This window comes from Mustela erminea, chromosome 17 (assembly GCF_009829155.1).
Source record: "Mustela erminea isolate mMusErm1 chromosome 17, mMusErm1.Pri, whole genome shotgun sequence".
Classification (NCBI taxonomy): domain Eukaryota; kingdom Metazoa; phylum Chordata; class Mammalia; order Carnivora; family Mustelidae; genus Mustela; species Mustela erminea.
Window position 1 is genome coordinate 38728448 of NC_045630.1, and position 21215 is coordinate 38749662.

The 21215-nt window shown below is 35.5% G+C and overlaps 1 protein-coding gene and 1 long non-coding RNA gene across 10 annotated transcripts in view; one reads left to right on the forward strand and one right to left on the reverse strand.

The window, feature by feature from the left end:
- Positions 1 to 17116, forward strand: part of LOC116575689 — a 46510-nt gene extending 29394 nt beyond the window's left edge. Inside the window, exon 3 of the long non-coding RNA XR_004279916.1 lies at positions 16963 to 17116. This is a non-coding gene — a long non-coding RNA (uncharacterized LOC116575689). The remainder of the gene's footprint in view (positions 1 to 16962) is intronic.
- DENND1B (DENN domain containing 1B) overlaps positions 1 to 21215 on the reverse strand; it is a 278698-nt gene that overhangs the window by 56690 nt on the left and 200793 nt on the right. The window lies entirely within an intron of this gene.

Sequence of the window (21215 nt, forward strand, 5' to 3'; positions counted from 1 at the left end):
ATTTGAAAATAAAGTGGTTTAAAATCCTTGCAAGATTTGACTTTGATATATTTTCAACACAGCACTATAAATCAAACTAAAGTGATTTAATTTGATGGACTAAGTGTCATTTTGAAGAAAAAAGGTGAAGTAAAATGATAAATTTAAAGCAATATATTACTGACAAATGAAGCAAACTAAGACATCCTTTTAAAGGACTTAATTTGCTTTAAAAGATTAAGACTACAAGACTTTTTAAAAGGTTTTCATTTTTATGTTTACTAGAAATAATCCATCCATTTTAGATTGAGTGGAATAGTTCAACATCTAAAAGGAGATAAATCCCAAAACTATTTACTGATTATGCATTTTTGAGCATGAGTAACTACTTCGTGTTACTACTGAACTAGTGAATTGAGCCAATAAAAATTAATCACTTGTAAAATGCCTCATGTTATCAACTGACTTTACAAACAATTCTGTCAGTGACAATCAGACATTAATCCGCATGCACACTTAATGCAAATGTTTGTTCTTAAAATAAAAGATGGATTTTGTGCATACACACACATATTCTATATACATACACACAAATATAGATACCCAGGGATAGGCTGAGAAGTGGCATTAATGGAGAAAAACATGCTTAAGGTAACAGTTTTCTAAATTTTTCTAGTTTTGATTCAGTAACCAGTAACACCTTTTTTCTTTTTTTTCCAAGTGGAGTTGGGTCATGGTCACTCCATTCTAGTAACTCTGGAGGATTTCATAGTAAGTAAAAAAGACCATTTTAGTTATTTTGCATAGAAGTAATTTTGAACTAAAAAATATTATCTGTTGGAAAAGCTATAACTAAAATGGGCTGTAACCTTTCAGTTGATTACCCACCTAATTTAGTAAACACATATCTTTAGGCAACTGTAAGATGTAAGTTTTAGAAGAATTAATTTGGAATTGCAAGTAATGACAAGTAACAATAACAATGAAAGTGCTATAGATATAATAGATATAATAAAACATAAAGGTGCAAGTAGATTTTTAAAAGAATTTAAAAGTGTGAATTAAGATGATGCTTTTACATAAATCTTAATATTTTGCTTTTCATTCCAAAAGTGAAAATTAAAACCTGGACCTAAACATGCTAAATAATCACACCAAAACATAAATAATTGGAAATTTAAAAAAAAATCATAGACATAATTCTATAGCATGGAGTCCATAATTTTATTATAAAGTATAAATAAGTCATTTAAATAAGGATATATATAATTATCAAGATCATTAATATTATTCCAATTGCAAGAACTGCATTTTGTTAATCCTTACAACACAATCTTAAAGTAGTGTGACAGGTTACAAAAGAAATGTTTTTAAGCAGTAAAGCTACTTCCTGCTACTCTTTTTGAGTTATTGCTAAGGTTTTTCAAAACGTTTTTATCTTCAAATAACTATCTTTTTTTAAAAAAATATTTTATTTATTTGACAAAGAGAGAGATTACAAGTAGGCAGAGAAGCAGGCAGAGAGAGAGCGCGGGAAGCAGGCTCCCTGCTGAGCAAAAAGCCTGATGCGGGGCTCGACCCCAGGACTCTGAGATCATGACCCCAGCTGAAGGCAAAGACAACCCACTGAGCCTAAGGCGCCCCTAAATAATCATCTTGATAGGAAATTAAATCCACTGAAAGAAATTATCTATTGTTTTAAATGGACTTCAGTAAGCAATACTGTTAAATAAAAACAAACATTCACCATATCAATTTTCAAATAAAATATATATGTTTTAAGAATATGATAAAATGTAAAGAATAGACTTAGAGTTAAGCTTCTTTCCAAAAAAATAGGGAATGCAAGTTGGTATAGCCTCTTTGGAGAACAGTGTGGAGATTCCTCAAGAAATTAAAAATAGAATTCCCTATGACCGTGCAATTGCACTACTGGGTATTTACCCCAAACATACAGATGTAGTGAAAAGAAGGGCCATCTGTACCCCAATGTTTATAGCAGCAATGGCCACGGTTGCCTAACTGTGGAGAGAACCAAGATGCCCTTAATGGACGAATGGATAAGGAAGATGTGGTCCATATACACTATGGAGTATTATGCCTCCATCAGAAAGGATGAATACCTAACTTTTGTAGCAACATGGACGGAACTGGAAGAGATTATGCTGAGTGAAATAAGTCAAGCAGAGAGAGCCAATTATCATATGATTTCACTTATGTGTGGAGCATAACAAATAGCATGGAGGACATAGGGAGAGAGAGAGGAGAAGGGAGTTGGGGGAAATTGGAAGGCGAGGTGAACCATGAGAGACTATGGACTCTGAAAAACAATCTGAGGGTTTTGAAGGGGCGGGGGGGGTGGAAGGTCGGGGTACCAGGCGGTGGGTATTATAGAGGGCACGGATTGCATGGAGCACTGGGTGTGGTGCAAAAATAATGAAAACTGTTATGCTGAAAATAAAAAATAAATTAAAAAAAAAAGAATATGTTCTGATTCACAGAATAAACTTAAATATATGGCCGAGCAGATTATGCATCTTTGCTCTAAGAAATAAATTGTATGTTTCTCAGTTCCTTAATTCCTCACCAGTCAGTGCACTTCTGGCATTTAATCTAAAAATCCAAAATAAGTTATGCTATTAATCAATGTTCTAAATGCCTTCAGTGGTGTGGACATATGTTATATAAATATTTAATTGTAATTAATCCATCAAAACTCTGAGGATGACAATAATTAAACTGAATGAGTCTTAAATGATTTTTAAAGATTTTGACTTTTTTTAAAAGAGCTCATAAGAAAACACTGTTCTGAGGAGAGAAAGTTAGTGGTGCAATTCTTTATCAAGCTGGGGAAGTGGGAAGATGGAGTGCCGTTTTTTGTGCTAAGACGACAGTCTTATTACTGAAGCAAAGCAGCAGAGGCAGTGGAGCAACACAAAAAACAAATCGAGACTCCCCAACTCCTTTTTCCGCCTGGAGGAAAAATGAACATGTTTCAAAATTTACCTCCTATAAGAAATTCTTCCTGCACAAATGTAAGATAACTAATCTAATAAAGGCTTGAGAGCTAGAGAAAAAATACATATTTAATGAGTAGAAATCTTTAGCAATTTAAAGAAAAAAAATGTTAATACTGTAAAAAAAAAAGTACTTTTAAAATGTATTCATTTATAACAGATCCTTAAAATTTCCTTTTTATATAATGCTTTGGGCTCAAAAAAAAAAAAGTTGTCTAATTTAAATATTCCTTCTTATAAATGCTCAGTAAACCTTGACAGGTTAGTGAAAACTACACTAAAGTGTTATACAATAAATTAAGTCAACAGATATTTATAGACACCTGCTAAATGTAAGGCATTCAGTTAGTCACTATATATATATATATATATATATATATATATAAACACAAACTGCTGTAACAAATGGGAATGAGATAGGTCAGTTTAGAGTTAAATTAATAGAATTAAGTATATGAAGGAATAGAAATAAACTTATCTTTATTCCATTACAAATACTAGGCAAATAAAACTGTAAGGATACTAAATTACACTGCTATGGTATAATGACCAGGAAAACACTTTGAAGGGTATAAAAAAGCCCATTCAGTGTGATTTATTATTGGAACTAATAACCTAAAAAACATTAACGGAACAACACTAACCTCTAGGATATATCAACAGATAGTCTTTAGATAATTTGCAACAAAATCAAGTCAGTTAAACTTCATGACCAACAGACCAAAGAATCAATTCAGTCAATCGATAAATATCTTAATTGGATGTTTACTATAAGCCAGGTACTTTCCTAGATGCCTGAAGTACAGAAACAAATAGAACAAATATTCCAGATTTCGTGGGCTCTCTCTCTTTTTTGCTTGATGAATCTAACTAAAGGTTTATTGATTTCATTTATCTTTTCAAAGAACTAGGTCTTAGTTTCATTGATTTTTCTATTTTTTTAAGTCTCTATTTTCATTTATTTCCTCTTTGATCTTTATTATTTGCTTCCTTCTACTAACTTTGTTCCTTTTCTAGTTCCTTTAAACTTAAGACTATTTGAGACTTTTCTTGTTTCTTGAGATAGACCTGAACATCTCATCAGACAAGGGCAACAAAAGCAAAAACAAACAAATGAGACTATACCAAACTAAGAAGCATTAACACAGTGAAGGAAACCATCAACAAAATGAAAAGGCAACCTACTGAATGGGAGGAGATAATTGCAAATGATGTAACAGATGAAGGGTTGATATTCAAATTACATTAAGTTCTCATATAACTCAATAATAAAAAAACCCAAAAAATCCAATTTTAAAAGTGGGCAGAGGACCTGAACACACATTTTTCTGAAGAAGACATACAGATAGACAATAGACATATGTAAAGATGTTGAACATTACAAATCATCAGGGAAATCCAAATCAAAACAATGAGATAACACCTCAAAACTGTCAAAATAGCTATTATAGAAAAAAGAAAGAAATAGAAAGTACTGGCAAAGATGTGAATAAAAGGAAATCCTCATGCACTATTGGTGGGAATGTAAATTGGTGCAGGCACTAACAGTATGGAATTTCCTCCAAAAAATTAACAACAGAACTACCATACTATTCAGCAATTTTACTTTTGGGTAATTTATCCAAAGAAAATGAAAACGCTAATTCAGAAAGATATATGTACCCCTATGTTCACTGCAGCATTACTTAAAATACCCAAGATAGGAGCAACTTGTGTCCACTGATAGATGAATGGATAAAGATGTGGTGTGTTTATATACACACACACACACACACACACACACCACACAACGGACAATTATTTCTCAGCCATAAAAAAACACATGGTATCTGGACATTTGCTACAATATAAATAGTCATAGAGGGTATTACATTAAGCGAAATAAGTTAGAGAAAGACAAGTATTGTAAGATTTCACTTATTATATAGAATCTAAAAAACCAAAACAAATGAACAAACAAAACAAAACAGAAACAGACTCCCAGATCCAGATAACCAACTGGTGATTGCCAGAGGGAAAGGTGATGGGAGCACAGGTGAAAGAGGTGAAGCGGATTAAGTACAAGCTTCCAGTTATCAAATAAATAAGTCACAAGGATGTAAGGTACAGCACAGGGGATACAGTCAATAATACTGTAATAACTTTGTATGATGACAGATGGTGACTTGACTCATGGTGATAATCATTTCATAATGTATAAAAATATCAAATCTCTATCTTGTACACCTGAAACTAGTAAGTCAATTATAGTCCAATAAAGACAACAAAAAAACCCTTCATGATGCTTAAACATTTGGGGGGAGAAGGGGAGTGGAAGCATGAGAGAAAAAAAATGTAATCAATTATGTAGTATGTTAGAAGGCGATAGTGTTAGAAAAGAGAATTATGTAGTGTGTTAGAAAAGAGGAGAGACTTGCATAGTGTTAGAAGAGGAGAGCCTGGGCAAGGAACTTCCAATTTGAAATAGTGTGATCAGGGCAGATATCATGAAGAAGATGACAGCTGAGTCAAGCCTTGAAAGCCGTGAGGAAGTAGGCCACATAGTTTATGGGAGAAAGGATTCCAGGGTAAGGGAGCCACCAGCATAAATAACACCCGGAAACAGGAGCAAGCATATTATCAGTAGGCCTGTAGGAAGCTCCAGGTGCAGAGAGAAAACCCAGCCAAGCATGAGGACTACTCTACGTTAAAGTCATAATCTGCCATCTCTAATGTGCTCCGAATGATGCCAAACAATTTTTTTTTCCTAGTCCATTCACTCTCCCAGCTATATCTTCTCCCTTCTTAACTATCCAACCACTTCCCCCATTTTTTTCCTCAGCGGATGACCTTGCTTCTTAATTTCACTGAAGGGGGAAAAAAAGACCTGAAATCATTAAAAGAAAAATTCCGCAAATTCTAAGCATCCTATTTATCCAGCCCCTTTACCTCCTCCTCCTCCTATGCCTGTGCTTTCTACCTTGTGATGCAGTAACTGTGCTCCTCACCAAGACCAAGTCCACCAACCATTTTCCCTCCTTTTTCCTGCAAATAGCTTTCTTACTCTACTAGGTCTTCCCACTGGCCCGCACACGTGTTATTTCTCCTCTTGACCCCTTTTACTTCTCTAGCTATGTCCATTTCTGTACTGCTCTTTACAGTAAAACACAAAAGAGCTGTCAGGACTTTGGTCTCCACTTCCTCTTCTCCCATACTTCAGCCATAACCTCTGCCTCACCATTTCAGCAAGCCTGCCCTTGCTGACGTCAACAGGTCTCCACTTCGCTAAGTTCAGCGCTCAGTTTCAGGTCTTTATTTTAATTAACCTGTCACGAGACTTTGACAGTGTTGACCCCCTTCCTCTTTAGTATTCTTTCCCTACCTGGTTGCAAAGATACTTTATTATTTTGAACTCTCTCCAGCCTCACTGGTCACTCACTCTTTCTTGGCCTCCTCCACCATTGCCTCCTGTTATTTTCCAGTTCCTGGGCTTCTTGCCATTTTTCTATACAGCCACTCCTCTGATAATCTCACTTGTCTCCAGTCTAATGGCTTTAAAACCTAACCCTATGCTAATGACCCCCAAATGTCTATTTCCAGTCTAATTTTCTCCTCTGCCTCATTTATCCATTTATTAACCAATATCCTAGTTGGATGTCTAACAGATGTCTCAAACTTCACATGTTCAAAACTGAATTCCTCTCACCAAAATCTTTCTTGCCCCTATTCTTCCCAATTTCAATAGAATGACAGCTACATCCTACCAGTTTCTTGGATAAGATATCATGAAAACATCTCTGAGTTTTCTTTCTCTCACACTTTATACTAAATCTTTAAAAGTATCCACTGACTTTATCTTCAAAATGGATCCATAATCTGACCAGCTATTATCCTATCCTCCACAAGCCAGTTCCTAAATGCTATGACTTCTCACCAAGATTATAGCAAGAGCCTTCCAAATCTTCCTCTCTGCTTCTATCTTTGACCACCCTATAGGAAGTTGTTCAAATGCCACATATTCCATGAAATCCACACTGACTATATTCCTTCCTAACCCCAGGGAACCCTTTTTCCCATTCTATTTACTTTTTTAAACATCTTTGAACATTCTATGTAACTTATCTGTTATCTGTCCCCTTCATACTAGAAATAAAAGATTTGCAAAATCCGATATTTTTTTGCTTTGCTCTCCAATATATTCCAGCATCCAAAACACTGCCTCATACATAAGTAGACACTCAAATTATACTGTTGAATTGACAGAATTAATAAAGAATACTTACATGAATGTTTCCAAAGCTTCAGTGTGTATATTGCTATGTATTTCATTAATAATGTAGATTCCTGGGTTTTAATCCAAGTATCTTGAGTCAGAAATTTTGAAGGTGAGACTCAAGAATATCCATTTTTTAAAAAAGATTTCATTTATTTATTTGACAGAGAGAGATCACAAGTAGGCAGAGAGGCAGGCAGAGAGAGGGAGGAGAAAGCAGGCTCCCTGCTGAGCAGAGAGCCTGATGTGGGACTCGATCCCAGCACCCTGGGATCGTGACCTGAGTCAAAGGCAGAGGCTTTAACCCACTGAGCCACCCAGGCGCCCCAAGAATATCCATTTTTAATAGGCTTTTTAGATAAATCTGATGCGGATGGTTTAAGAGCCCACTTAGAGAAACACTGTTTAAAATACTAATTGAGGGCGCCTGGGTGGCTAGTTGGTTGAGCAACTGCCTTTGGCTCAGGTCATGATCCCAGACTTCCAGGATGGAGTCCTGCATCGGGCTCCCAGCTCCTTGGGGAGTCTGCTTTTCCCTCTGACCTTCTCCTCTCTCATGCTCTCTCTCACTCATTCTCCCTCAAATAAATAAATAAAATCTTTTAAAAAAATAAATAAAATAAAATACTAATTGAAGTAGGATGCCTGGGTTCGACTCACATCAGGATTCATATCAGGACCCCAGGGTCCTGGGATTGAGCCCCAGGGGCTCCCTGCTCAGCAGGGAGTCCGCTTCTCCATCTCCCTCTGCCCCTCCCCCTATACCTACACCTTTCTCTCTCTCAAATAAATAAAATTAAAACCAAAATACTTATTGAAGTAAGTGAGCAAAGGATGCTGAAAAATAATGTATTTCTTGTCCCGATGAGCTATCTCTCCTTATGGATTCCTTCCTTCTGCCAGTAAGTCTCCAGATCTCCCCTATGTCACATTTTATTTTTATTATTTTTTCATGTTATAAAATCAGTGCTTGATATAATTACCATCTCCTAATGATTCATATATCAAATGTTTCCTAATACTCCAAAGTTGTTGAATCTTTAGTGCATGTGTTTATCTTAGCTATAGATTACATACCATATAAAGTAACTATCATGCTTCTTTTAAAAAAAGATTAATAGGATAATGTAGAAATTCATAAGATCTTATTATTTATGTTAAAAGCTTTCTAAAATCTTCCAAAACCTCTAGCTAACATAAAAGGAAGATATATGGCTTTTGACTCACTCCTTTTATTCAACATCTTATTAAATCAAAGAAAGCAGGTCATAGCACAAAATATAGAGAATGCTCAGGATGTCACTGAATTTTCATCCTACATCTTAGGTCATTATATGACTCCAGGTTTAAGTTATACACACCAATTTAAAACAGAGTGACACTTGACTCCTACAAGTTTTGGATTATTCCTAAGTGAGCTTCATTATAATCAATTTTATAAGGTCTTCTATCAAAATTTGTCAAGATATTTTCATACCTATTCCTTATAATAAGTTACTCAGCAGTTTTTGATTTATTTATTTGACAACACTAAATGCCTATCATGTATTACATATTTGGATACAAAACAGTTTAAAAAATGATCCGTGTCTTTACAGAGCCTACAACTCAAGAAAGAGGCAAACAAATCAACCTGGATTATGATCCAATTCATCAATGTTTCATAAATGTTATTTTTGTTACTTCATACTCACTGTCTTTTACTTTCTCACTACTCATTAATAAGCATTTATTATAATCCAAGTTATTTTTTTGTACACTCACCAAAAACAAGAAATCAACACAGATACAGCACTATGGAATAATCTACAGACTATATTCAGGTTATACCAGTTATTCTACTAATGTCTTGTTTTATCCCAGGATCAAACCAAATCTTTTCCATTTGTGGTTCATCAGTCTTTCACCTTCCCTCTGGTGATCTAGACCCTTTTGGAGAGCACTGCTCAGTCATATGGTAGAATGCCTCTGATTGAGGGCTTTTCAGAGAGACATAAAACTATTTTTCAGAGACCTAACAACAAATCATTCAGAATGGCTATAGCAAAGGCATCTGGAGAAGTATTAGAGAGGCAGAAGCCATAAGATGAAGGATTTTGTGTGCCATGCTAGGGGTTTGAACTTCATTCTAAATATAATAGGAAAAATATAAGATTTGGTTTTCAGAAAGGGCCATCTTAGAGTAGAATGAAAAAAAAAAAAAAAAAAGAAAGAAAGAAAAAAGTAGAATGGATGATGGCTTACACGGAACTAAACCAGTTATCCAACATAAGTCACTGACATTGAAATTGAAGAGGATAAAATAGATAATCTAAGTAATATTTAGAAAGCAGAATCAACAGAACATAGTAAACAACTGGAAACCAGAAAAGTCAGCAGTAATAACATAGGAAAAGAGGACTCCTCATTTTCTGATTTAGGCAACAGGGTAGCACTGGTTCCCAAATGAAGGAATGCAGGGGGTTCCAGTATGTGTGTACATGTACAAATGCAGGAATGTGTAAGGGTGATGTATGTGTATGTGTATGTATGGAGGTGTACACAAAGATGCATACTGTGCAAACACACAGACATACATTTACATTTATATGGTCTACAATAAAGATGTATTGGGGACTTAACATATATATATGCAGTGATGGTCTTACATAAGAACCACTAGTTGGAGAAGTAGGGGTCTAAGGATAAAGTCTAGAGGACTGAAACATTTAGAGGACAGGTAGAAGGCAAGTGTAACTGTAAAGGACACTAAAGGAACAGCCTAGAGAAAAAGGAAAAAAGTTAAAAACTATGTCACAGATTGAGAAGTCAGTATAAAAGAAAGGTACATTAAAGAGGATCAAAGCAAGGATTCTTTTCCTCTTCCTTACATGCGTAACAAAGCCTATCCTCTCAGGAGAAACCATAACACAAAGGATAGTAATAGTGGCATGAAAGAGACTCTGTTAGGTAGACATTAAGATATCTTAATGTGAATGCCCTGTTGGGTTTTGTTTTTCTTTGAGAATCTGTTTAAACTTTTTATTTCGAAATAATTTTAGATTTATATTACAAAAATAGAATGGAGTGTTCCCATATAACCTTCTTCCAACTTTCCCTTATGATAATATCTTACATAATTACGGTACATTTATCAAAATCAAGAAATTAACATAGTTATAGTACCATTAAATAATCTACAGACTATATTCAGGTTACACTGGTTTTTCTACTAATGTTTTTATTGCAAGATCTAATCCGGTCTTTTCCATTTGTAGTTCATCAGTCTTTCTCTGCCCTTTGTAAACTTTTCTTGCCCTTTGGAGAGCACTGCTCAGTCATACTGTAGAATGCCCCTCAATGTGGGCTTGTCTGCTATATTCTCATCATCAGATGGAGGTTATATATTTTGGCAAGAACACCATGGGGTGACTGTGCCCTCAGCATATCTCATCAGGGGGTACATGGTGTCACTTTATGTTGCTACTGCTGGTGATGTTAACCTTGATCACCTAGTTAAGCTCATGTCTGCTGGGTTTCTCCACCATAAAGTTACAATTTTTCTGTGTACAATAATATATTAGGGAAATATATCAATTGTTTAAAAATCTATGATAAATATGAAAACACTAATCATCACATAGCAAGTAGACATTCAAATAGTAGTTACCATATAAATGCTTATTGAATAAACAGATATTACCCCTATAATGTTTTATTATTATATGATAAATTTCGAATTTAAGTTTTTAGAATTATTATACAATGCATTTTGAAATATATGTTATAAATTACGATCTGAAATCAAGCAATGATTATATCAGAAAGTTGTATTTATGGGCCCAAATCAGCTCTTTACACATCATACACACATCATTATCTTGCCTCATATTCCAAGACTGTAATATATTTATCGATCTTTGATATGGTACTTCGTCAGATGCTTTTAGAAAAAGAAATATCATTCTATATCATAGCCACTAAGTTTTCCTTATGTATCATAGTTCATTCATCTTCACAGTAATTCTGAAGGTGAGCTGAGCATAAACATCCTCCCCCATCCAAAAATGCAAAGGACATATTTGATTAAATCATAAATTTTCAAATATTCCCGCAGAACAGTAGTTGTGTTGGGTAGAACAGTTGTAGAAAGCTCATCAAAGACTTTTTAAAGGAATTTTATTTATTTTTTATTTTTTTAAAGATTTTACTTACTTATTTGACAGACGGAGATCACAAGTAGGCAGAGAAGCAGGTAGAGAGAGAGGAAGAAGCAGGCTCCCTGCTGAGCAGAGAGCCCGAAGCGGGGCAATCCCAGGACCCTGGGATCATGACCTGAGCCGAAGGCAAAGGCTTTAACCCACTGAGCCACTCGGGCGCCCCTTTAAATGAATTTTAATTCAAATTTCTGGTAAGTATCCTCTGACATGAGAACATTCTCACTGACATGAGAATTTTCTACTTATATCCACAAAAGTATGTTCCTTAGGTAATGAAAACTGGATGGAATTGGTGGCATATTTACAAAATGAAATAGTGATTCATCAGAAGTGGATTGATTTTGAGAAATTTTATATAAATAATGTTGTTTTTGTTTATTGGATGTAGGCTTGTTATCATATTCTTTGGTCATAATGAAAAGTTTACTTTCATGAAACAGAAATTCATCTTCCTAATCTTAGAGTTTATGGCTGTTAATCACTGTAGTATATAAATATCTTAGTACTCAAAATCACTTTCTCTAAGTGGTAATCATAAAATATTGCACAGAGAATTTTTACTAATATTTTACTTAGCACCCAGCATTAACAAGATCCTATGTAAGAAATTACATCTATGGAATCAAATCATATATGGCCCACTATTGGAATAGCTCATAAACTTTACAGAAAATTAACATGTGAACTAAAAAGAGAATTATTAGAGGTGCCAATATACAAATAAAGATATGGGCATTAATATTGATTTGGCATTTCCCTTTTCTCTCTCTCATCCATCAGCAACAACTGGCAATTCTACCTCCCAAACATAATTGAACTGTGCTCTGTTTCGCTCCATCTTTTCTACTACCCTCCTCATCTAAGCCATGATCAGTTCTCTCCTGCACAACTACAACAGACCCATAACTGGACTTTTGCTACCTCTCTCTCCTCTAATCCATTACAACATAATCTGGGCAATCTTATAAAATACAAATCAGATCCAATCATACCCCAGCAAAAGTTTTCCAGTAGCATACTACTTCATTTACTTTTTTTAAAGATTTTATTTACTTGACAGACAGAGATTACAAGTAGGCGGAGAGGCACGCAGAGAGAGAGAGAGAGAAAGAGAGAGAGGAGGAAGCAGGTTCCCTGCCAAGCAGAGAGCTTGATGCGGGGCTCGATCCCATGACCCTGAGATCATGACCTGAGTCGAAGGCAGAGGCTTTAACCCACTGAGCCAGCCAGGTGCCCCTCATTTAGAATAAAATATAACCCTTATGCCTTCAAAAAGTCCAGTAAGATTTGTCCTCTTTCTGCTCTTCTAACCTCATCTAATACAACTTACTTTCTTGCCCATAGTTGATTTAATTCCAGTGGAGGAAATGCCAAGTTCTTTCCCTCCTTTAGGGTCTTTGCAGTAGCAATTCCCTCTACTTGAAATGATGTTCCTTCCAAAACTAATTCCCTTCTCAGATTTAGCTTAAGTATCACCTTAATTATCAGTAATATCTTTCCTGATCCTCTGGTCTAAAATTACTCATCCAATTAATAACTCATACTCTCTGAACTTATTTGCTGCTTATTAACCCATTTCCTTCACTAGAAATAACTCCCATGAAAGCATATTACATAGCTCTGGGTCTCAAGTGCTTGAAGTAGCATTATCTGACCAAAAACAAATGCTCAATACATAACTGTTAAGGTGAATAAAAGAACAAAATGTTTTCAAGATAGTATAGGCACAGAGAAAGGAGTACAGACCTAGTGAGGGGAGGAAAATCAGGCTTTAGACAGGTGAAGGAAAACATAACAAAGAGGTAAATTATAGTAACGTAGACTAAATGCTAAAACTCAGATATAAACAAAGCTCTAAGGGAACAGAGGATGTAAGGGGGAAGGTTGGTTTGGATAGGACTGACATTTGAGCAAGCTATGGAAGAATGACAGCAGATTAATACTGGTTTCATGGTACAGAATATACAAAACCTTATGTTGTGAAAGGTATATTTGAAGGGATATTCAGTGTATTTGGATACTGCATTAGTATAGGAAACTGAGCAAGGATTTAAAGCCCAAAGTGAGACAATGCATCTTACAATGTGTGCTACTCTGATAAAGTGGCATGCTAGGATACAAACCCAGGTCTGTTGGATTCCAGAGCATTTCTGAGCCAATGCTATTAACAATGGGGTAGGCATGCAATTAGGGACACATGATGGTGAGACCAGGAATTCAAAGTCAAAGGATAAATACAATGTATTTAACTGAAAACTTAATTTTACTTGAAGATGAAGGGAGGCAAATGGTAATCTAACCAGTAAATTGTTTAAAATATTTTAATGTTAGGGGTGCCTGGGTGGCTCAGTGGGTTAAGCCTCTGCCTTCAGCTCAGGTCATGATCTCAGGGTTCTGGGATAGAGCCCTGCATTGGACTCTCTGCTTGGTGGAGAGCCAACTTCCCCCTCTCTCTCTGCCTGCCTCTCTTCCTACTTGCGATCTCCATCTGTCAAATAAGTAAATAAAGTCTTAAAAAAATAATAAAATATTTTCATTTTATTTATTTTATTTTATTATTTCATTTTTCTTTTAAAGATTTTATTTATCTGTTTGACAGCATGATCACAAGTAGGCTAGGCAGAAAGGCAGGCAGAGAGAGAGGGGGAAGCAGGCTCCCCACCAAGCAGAAAGCCCAATGCAGGGCCCATTCCCAGAACCCTGAGATCACGACCGGAGCCGAAGGCAAAGGCTCAACCCACTGAGCCACCCACAGGCCCCACATTTTTTTTTTTTTTAAGATTTTATTTATTTATTTGACACACAGAGATCACAAGTAGGCAGAGAAGCAGGGAGAGAGAGGAGGAAGCAGGCTCCCTGCTGAGCAGAGAGCCTGATGCGGGGGCTCAATCCCAGGACCCTGGGATCATGACCTGAGCTGAAGGCAGAGGCTTTAACCCACTGAGCCACCCAGGTGCCCCCAAATATTTTCATTTTAAAATAAAACAGCTATACTGTGGTACAGAATGCATGATATGCATGAATGTTTCTGAAAATTACAAATGGCTTCATTAAATGTTGTGCTTTTCAGAGAGCTCCTACAGCCACATTCCCATTCGTTTTAAAAACATTCTCTTCCACCACTGGGGACATTTTGTTGGATGGAAAAGTTTCTTCTAGACACATTTGTATTATCTTAAGACAGGTAGGAAAGGGTTTTGGAAGAACAGTAAAAGAGGATTTTCCAATTTGAATATGTATCTATACTTGAATTCCTTACATGTTATATATATCTTGGTTGCCAGCTAAAGAAGGGCCTATATTCATAGATATCTCATAAGTTTGTTGTTCTAGACTAGGCTCTTGGATCAACACAATGAACTCAGCTATGGTCCTTAGCCAGGAAAAGTGTATAACAAAATGAGCAGAAAAAACTTAACTTCCAGTGGCCTTAATAACAAATAATATACACAAGAAAATAATTTCCTTTATTGTGTTAGCATAATATGAGATAAAGGTAAGAGTCCTAGATACAATAGCTTAAATCTTCATACAGCTGCTATCTAAAGAAACAGGGTGATGTCAGGGCTGTGGATTTAAGAAGCTGTTTCTGGGAATCCTTCCAAATCCATTATCTTAAGAGGAATTTATCCAAATGGAACCTACCATCATCCGTCTAAGCTATGTTTATTTCAAAATATCATGGAATGTTAGAGCCAAAAGGTATCTCAAGCTTAGTGACCTGTCAGTCTCACTCATCGTACAGAAGCAGAAACTGAGGCCCCAAGAAGTTAAGAAGTCCACTGTCAATGAAAACCAACTATTACAGGCTGATCTAGAAACAAAAAAAAGATGTTTTTATATAGTACTTAAATAATTCAAATAACAGTAATTTAAATAATTAAGTTTAAATAATAATGATAAAGCAAACTACGAAAAACATTCCCTTCCTTAGAAGGTCCATCCTTGAGTGTCCCTTTCTTTCCACAGAAAAGACCATTTTCCCTTCAGCTTATCCTCTCCTTGCCTTTTATAGTTTTATCACACAAATGTTTCCCTAAATAATATACTATTTAATTTTTTTGTTGTTAAACATGACAGACAGGAATCATCATAGTAATTCTTCAGTGATTTGTTGTTCATTTAATTCATTCGTGATCAGTTTTGCTGCAGCTTATTTATTTCCCTGTGTATAATGTTCTATTGTATGAATATAACCATTTGCTCATTTTAATACTGATGAATATCTAAGATTATTGCCAGTATTTTACTTTTATGAGCAGTGTAGTAAATGATTTCTGGTGCACCACTCAGAGGGGAATTCATAGGAAATTTGCATGTTTAACTTTCAATGCTAGTTCCAAAGTGTTTTCTAAACAATTTGTGCAAATTTACACTCCCATGAACAGTTAAAACTTGGTGCCTTGCTCCATGTCTTTCCCAAACTTTGAGATTTTCAGGTTTTTAAAATTCAGCCAATGTGGTGAGTATGAGGTGCTATTTTTTTTTTTTTAATTTTATGTTCTCTAACCACAAATGAGGTTGAGTACTTTGCATACTTTTATTAGTTATTCAGGCTTCTTCATTTGCATGTGCTAATTCAAGTCTTTTGCACAATTCTATTGGATGGATAAGGGGATGGACAAGGGGAAAACTTCTTACAGACATGTAGGAGTTTGTTTTGTTTTGTTTTGGCTTGGTTTTAATTCTAGATTCTAAATCCATGAGTGATTTATAGGTACTACAAATATGGTGTTTTTTAATAACCAAAGTTCTTAATTCCAGTAAAGTCAAATTTATGCCAGCTATTCCATCATGTCTTAAGAAACTTGTCTCTCCTCTTAATCTCACAAAACAAACTGAGAGTTGCTGGGGGTCGGGGGGTCGGGAGAAGGGGGGTGGGGTTATGGACATTGGGGAGGGTATGTGCTATGGTGAGCACTGTGAAGTGTGTAAACCTGGCTATTCACACACCTGTACCCCTGGGGCTAATAATACATTATAATGTTTTTTAAAAAATTAATAAAGAAAGAAAAAAAGAAGGAAAGAGAGAAAGAAAGAAAAAAACTTGTCTCTCTCCTAAAAGTAATAAAAATAAGTCAGTTTGGTGTTTTCTTTCTAAACCTTTTTTTTTTTTTTTGTAGCTAAATTATGTGTGTTAGGAATTTCAATGGTAACAGGTAACACCTTTTTCAGAGGGAAATTTTCAGTGCTTCAATATTATGTATGATATTTGTTGAAAATAACTCTAATCATGCCTTTTTTTAGCTTTTACCATGAATTTTATGAACAATTTCTACAACTGTTGAGATGATCTAATGATTTTTCTCCCATAATCAGCTAATGTAGTGAATTACATTCACAGATTTCCTAATATGCAGCTGCCATTTAAATTCTGGAATAAATGCAACCTGCTCATAAAGTAGTATCCTTTTTATATATTGCTAAAATTGGTTGCAAATATTTTGTTTAAATTTTTGCATCTATGTTCGTGAGTAAGGCTGCCCTATAATGTTCATTTCTCATGCTGTTTTAGGATCTGGAACCAAGATGATCTTAGCTGTATAAAACAAATTGAAGAGGATCTCCCTTTTCCCACTATCAAAATGGGAATTTTTTTGGAATTTAAATTGGAACAATTTCATTCTTGAATGTGTGGAAGAACTTGCCTATGTTGCACAAATCTACATATTTACCATTTATTTTATTCTACCTTCTTGCATCTCAGACCTTCCATCTTGGAACTGAGAAAACTTTCTTTCTCCCTGAAGTACTTTCTTAAAGTACATTCTCAAAGATTTCTTTCTGCTATTAGTAGTCAGGGTTCATCCAAGAAGCAGAACCAGTAGGAGATTTGATAGGTAGACACATACACACATGAGATTTACTACAAGGAGTTGGTTTACATGATTAGGGGGCTAGCTAAGCAAGTCTGAAATTCATAGGAGAGGTATCAGGAAGGAAAAATTATGAGTAGACCGAATCCACAGGAGGTAACCAAAGTGGTCATCCCATGGGTAGAATTTCTTCTCTTTCCCAGTGAAACCTAAGTTCTGAGTTTAAGGCATTCCAACTGATTCAGACAGGCTTACTCACATTACCTATAGTCAAATGATTAGAAGTTTAAATTACATCTGTAAACATACCTTCACCGAGAGAAGCATTTAAAGTAATTGGGGATATTAGCCTAACCAAGTAGACACATCAATAAAGCCAACACAAGGGGAAAACTCAGTTTTTTTGGAGGGAAATGTTTTTATATTACTCTTATAATGAGGATGTGTTTTAGTTGTCAGAAGATTCTGGATATATTTTTTTTCAACACACTGAAGATATGGCAGGATCTTCTGGATTGTCGCTGTGAAGCCAGCTTTCGGTATATTGCTCCTTTGAAGGTAATCTATCTTGCTCCTCTTGTTTTTCAAATTTTCCCTTATTATTTAATGCTTTAGAGACGAATATATGGTGTGGCTGTAGATTTCTTTTTATTTATTCAGTTTGGATATGTTGAACTTCCTAAATTTATAAAGTGGTGTATTTTATTGTTTCTGGCTTTGTCCTTTACTACGTCTTCTCCATTTTCTGTCTTCTCCTTTCAGAATTGATTAGATGGCTTTGGATATTTTCAATTCTACCCTTCATGTCTATTAACCTCTCCTACATTCTTTATTTCTTCATTTCTCTGCATTATCTTCTTGCTAATTTCTTTTTCAGATATATCTTCCAGTTTTGCAAATCTCTCTTCAGTTAGATCTGACCTGCTGTTAAACCCATCAATTTCCTTTCATTTCAATTACATGCATCTTACCAGAATTATATCTACTACATTCTTAAAATTGGTTCCAGTTCTTGAATGTTTTTATATCCTGAACATTTTTAAAGCTTATCCTCTATTTCTCTGAACATCTTAAGCATAGCTATTTTATGTTCTATTTTTGATAATTCCAATAATTAAAGTCTTTGCAAGTCAATTTTTGTCTGCTGTTTCTTCTAATTCTCATTCATGATTTGTTTCCTTGTGTTTTTAATAATTTCTAGCACAGAAGTTTTTCTTTGGAATTATAGGTGGGAGAATTCTTTGGTGCCTGGATTCCTCAAGAGAAGATGTGTGTTTGCCTCCGCCTAGGGCCTGACAGTGCTAACAATTTAGGATCACTTTAAACTTGGCTTGAGCTATGTCAGACTAAATATGAAATTATTAATTCAGACTTCAAATTCCTCTACAAGCTGGTGTGTTTACTTCTCAGCAGCACTTTTCCCTCCCTTCCACTCAGTACCAGTGCTTCAAAGGTACAATCACTAGGAAATGAGTTAGAAGTTTAAATTATATCTGTAAACATACCTTCACCGAGAGAAGCATTTAAAGTAATTGGGGATATTAGCCTAACCAAGTAGACACATCAATAAAGCCAACACAAGGGGAAAACTCAGTTTTTTTGGAGGGAAATGTTTTTATATTACTCTTATAATGAGGATGTGTTTTAGTTGTCAGAAGTTGTTTACTTTTACACTAAATCATCCCAGAATTGTGGGAGTAGGGTCTTCAAATACACTTCTCAATTTGGGCGTTGTTTCCTGTGCCCCCACCACAAAAAAAGTTTTTTAAATACTGTATTTAAAATTGTTTCAGTATGTAAGCTAGCTCTGAATCCTTCCTGCCATATTATCAGAAATAACAGTAAGAGAAAAAAAAAAAGAAAAAGAAATAACAGTTTTATTTTAACTCTTAACTTAAAAGTATACATTTCTCTTCTGGGTCCCTCTTCTCTCAATTTTGATGCATAAGCATTGCTAAATAGAGAACCTGAGGTGCTCTTGACCTATAATGGATCATAAATTCATGATAATGAATAGTAACCATGTGTACCTAATAAATTTTTTCATATTCTTTTAGAAATAGCAATAGTATCTTTGAGGCTGCATCTGTTGATAATTTTTTACTAACTGATTCCTATTTTTGTTTTTTTTTTCTCCTTCCCCCCCCTCAAGCTTTAGTAAAGTGTAACTGATAATCAAAAAATTGCACATAAGTAGGGCGCCTGGGTGGCTCAGTGGGTTGAAGCCTCTGCCTTCGGCTCAGGTCATGATCCCAGGGTCCTGGGATCGAGTCCCGCATCGGGCTCTCTGCTCCGCAGGGAGCCTGCTTCCTCCTCTCTCTCTGCCTGCCTCTCTGCCTACTTGCGATCTCTGTCTGTCAAATAAATAAATAAAATCTTTAAAAAAGAAATTGCACATAAGCAATGTAGACAATGTGGCAAGTTTGGACATATGTATACATTCCTGCTATAATCACCTCAATCAAGGTAATAAATGTATCCAACACCTCTAAAAGTTTCCTTGAATTCCTTTGTGTTTTTGTTTGTGCTAAGAACACAGGTCAACATGAGATATACCCTCTTAACCAATTTTAAATACACAATTATATCTATAGGCACTATGTTGTATAGTCAATCTCTGGAACTTACTCATCTTTAGAAGTTTGTGAAACTGTTAACAGGAATCTTTTAAATTCTTTCATGGCTATCATCAAGTATCATTTCTTAAAGGTCATAAAACGATATCAAGCTTGAGAATATGGTCAGTTGGTACATGTAAAACTATTCAAGTTGTCTATATAATGGGTTCTAATTTAATTGACTATTTTAATATTTCACATTTCGCTTTTCTGAATGAGTTTTATTTTTAAAAAATCCTGCATAGATTTGTATTCTATTAATGTAATTGCTCTAAAATGAAGCAGACACTAAAATTTAGTAAGCTTCTACAAAATGTTGTGTACTGTGCTCAGGTATACATGTATTAATTAACATAAATTTTAGCACAACCCTGTTAAGGTGGTATTTCTATTTTAAAGAAAAAGAAACAGATACTTATTAACAAACAGCTATTAAGTGATAGGGCCAAGATCTAACCCAATTCTATCTGATTTGTAAAAAATACAAATGTTTTGTAAGTATATAAATTACTTGGGGTGCCTGGATGGCTCAGTGGGTTAAGCCTTTGCCTTCAGCTCAGATCATGATCTCAGGGTCCTGGGATCGAGCCCCACATCGGGTTCTCTGCTCAGTGGGGAGGCTGCTTCCCCCTCTCTCTCTGCCTGCCTCTCTGTCTACTTGTGATTGCTCTCTCTGTGTTAAATAAATAAATAAAATCTTTAAAAAAAATTACTGTGTCTGAACTACATCTAATGAAAAGACTTTAGTTACATTTTCATGGTGAAAGATTAAGTAGTAAGTTGGATATTCTATCCACCCATTCAATTCTTGACTCCCATATATTCTGACCTTCACAACTCATTTTTTTTTTTTTTTAAGGTACTTTTCTTCTTGGGCACCTGGGTGGCTCAGTTGGTTAAGAGACTGCCTTCAGCTCAGGTCATGATCCTGGAGTCCCGAGATTGAATCCCACATCGGGCTCCCTGCTCAGCAGGGAGTCTGCTTCTCTCTCTGACACTCTCCCCTCTCATGCTCACTCTCTCTCTCAAGTAAATAAATAAAATCTTTAAAAAAAAAAAAAAGTTACTTTTCTTCTTTTTTTTTAAAAAAAGAAATTTGACAGAGAGAGAGAGAGAGCACAAGCAACCAGAGCAGCAGGCAGAGGGAGAAGGAGAAGTAGGCTCTCTGCTTAGCAGGGAACATGATGCAGGGCTCGATCCCAGGACCCTGGGATCATGACCCGAGCTGAAGGCAGCCACTTCAGCAACTGAGGCACCCAGGTACCCCACAATTCGGTTTTGAAAATGGGCAGTAGTACTATACCTCCTTGAGAGACAAAAATACAAAAAGGGTA